General features: G+C 32.5%; 1 long non-coding RNA gene across 1 annotated transcript; it reads right to left on the reverse strand.

The window, feature by feature from the left end:
• Positions 1 to 1,011: 1,011 nt before the first annotated feature.
• On the reverse strand, positions 1,012 to 2,156 carry LOC131600490 (uncharacterized). The gene is made up of 2 exons (XR_009283156.1): positions 1,711 to 2,156; positions 1,012 to 1,377 (listed from the first exon to the last, which is right to left on the reverse strand). It is a non-coding gene; the product is annotated as an uncharacterized LOC131600490 (long non-coding RNA).
• Positions 2,157 to 2,399: the final 243 nt, after the last annotated feature.

Raw genomic sequence — 2,399 nt, forward strand, 5'->3', positions numbered from 1 at the left:
TGTACTAGTTTATAATCATTTTATTAAATTAATTTAAATAGTTTATAACTTAAAAATTTATATTTTCTTTTTCTACAAACTTTAATTTAATTATCTTAATTGAATATAAATAAATAATAATCAACATTCGCAATGACACAAATAACTTGTAGTGGGAGCATTTTCAGTCTCAATTATTGATTGCAAATTTAAAACAGAATGAGGAGGATGATTTTGTCTGGAGTTTAGAAGCAAATGATGTTTTTTCTGTCAAATCCTGTTTTGAAGCTTTAGATGTAAGGGTTCCTGTTGGGTGGGTGCCGGAGGAAATGAGATTAGTTTTTTTCTATCTTTGGAAACACAAAGGCTCCGTGAAACATTCTGATGTTTAGATGGAGATTGATCTTAAAGAGACTTCCAACGGGAGGTCTTTTAGCAAGATAAAATTATAAATGCTCTCTTTGATAGAGGGATTTAAGGTTGATTTGTGGTCATGTTGGATCAGAAGTTAATTGGTTTGATAGTAGTATTTCTTCACTACAACACGGAAGGCCTACAAAAGCGCTTATTTTGGGCTTTAAAAGCGCTGTGAAAGCCAGCGCTGGCGTAGATAGCAAAAGCGCTTCTGAAAGCGCTCTGGTAGACCCCCCTATAAGAGCCCTTTTCTAGAAAAAGCGCTCTGGTAGACCCCCTATAAGAGCGCTTTTCTGGAAAAAGCGCTCTGATAGTCCCCCCTATAAGAGCGCTTTTCCAAAAGCGCTTTCGTAGATTGCGTTTTTATTTTATTTTTTATGTTTTTTTAATCTTTGGCAGCGCCTTTACTAAAAAGCGCTTTTTAAAAGCGCTGTCGTTGCTAAATGAGGTATTTTATTGTGCAGCCTGTAATTTAAGCCTCCCAGTCGACCTGTAATATTTTCGACCTGTAATTTACCATTGTTATCCCATAAACCTATAATTTATAATCATAATCTCATTATTTCAGTAATCTCATTATTTCAACAAATAAACGATTTCAATTATATACAAAAAAGGCATTATAAATTATACCATTACATTATATACCATTGTAATTAATCCAAAATATATATACACCGATTCACATATTTCTAACATGAACAAAACAACTAAACCAATTCACATTACATTATAACAATAAGAAAATCATCCCTAAACAACTAAACCAATCCCACCTATTCTACAAGTTCCAACATCATTCTCATCATTCCAAGCTATGTTCATCCATACAAAATCCAAGCTCAATTTACCATTTCGAACAGCTTCACATAAATGCATATAATTGGAAGCCGAAAGCCGAGCATTTTATTTGATCCTTCCAATAAGTGATGATACATTCTCAATCACCGTCTTCACCCATGTATTAATTGTGTACAGTGCTATCTACAATACATATTATCACAATATCATATTCATTAGATTATCATGTGGTTAACTAGAATTCATAAATAACACCAGTTTTGTCCTTGAAAATATGTAAGCATAGTGAAATATGCAAAACTAGTTTCAAAAGTATGTGACATCAGGAGACATTTCTTGCCCCACAACAGTTCATACATTTCAAAGATATGAGTATTTGTCAGGAAATTATGGTTAAAGATGGTTATAAAATTCAAACATTTAGAGTATATTTATTTCAATGTAACACATTGGTTTATTTGTTTATATATATTGATATAACTATGGTGAAAAGTAGCATTAGAAAAAGACACTAACCATAAACTTCAACGACATGAGTGGAATTGGGATAAACTTCAACGACATGAGTGCTACTATCCACAATAACCCAGGTCTTGAAAAGGCATATCCCCTCGATCACCTGAACCGGCGCAGCAGTTGACATTGAAAGTATTTCCACTAAGGATTTGCTGACTTTGAATCTCATTGGAATCCAGATGGATGCTCCTTTCTTCCCTATCAATGCCTAGATTAAAAGAACAAAATTTAATTAACTACAGCTAACTTCAACTAGTGATTTCTCACAATAAAGCCCAAGAAGCATGGATGTAAAACCTGAATGATTGGTCATATCCGAATCGTGCCAATACACCGCAATTGACAGCACAACACTTCTAGATTTTTTTACTAAAATATATTCAATATTTTGAGAGTCCTTGTATCACTATTTTTCAACTTTATTTTAAAGCTTTTAGATAGTTGGTTTAGTTGATAGAAACAAGAGCCTATCATAACAATAGTATATAACTTTGATCCTTAAACACATAAAACACACAGATCAACTTCTCTTTTGGCATCAACAGTTCCTAAAGTTCTAATAATCCAATTCATTCAAGTTAAAAGAAGAAACAATGACAGTTCACAGCACCAAAATTATTTTAGTTACAAAAATTTAAGTAATAAAATGAGGGAACAAAGAGAATACATATTAGTGAAGAACATAGAAA

The sequence above is a fragment of the Vicia villosa genome, linkage group LG4 (assembly GCF_029867415.1).
Source record: "Vicia villosa cultivar HV-30 ecotype Madison, WI linkage group LG4, Vvil1.0, whole genome shotgun sequence".
Lineage (NCBI taxonomy): Eukaryota > Viridiplantae > Streptophyta > Magnoliopsida > Fabales > Fabaceae > Vicia > Vicia villosa.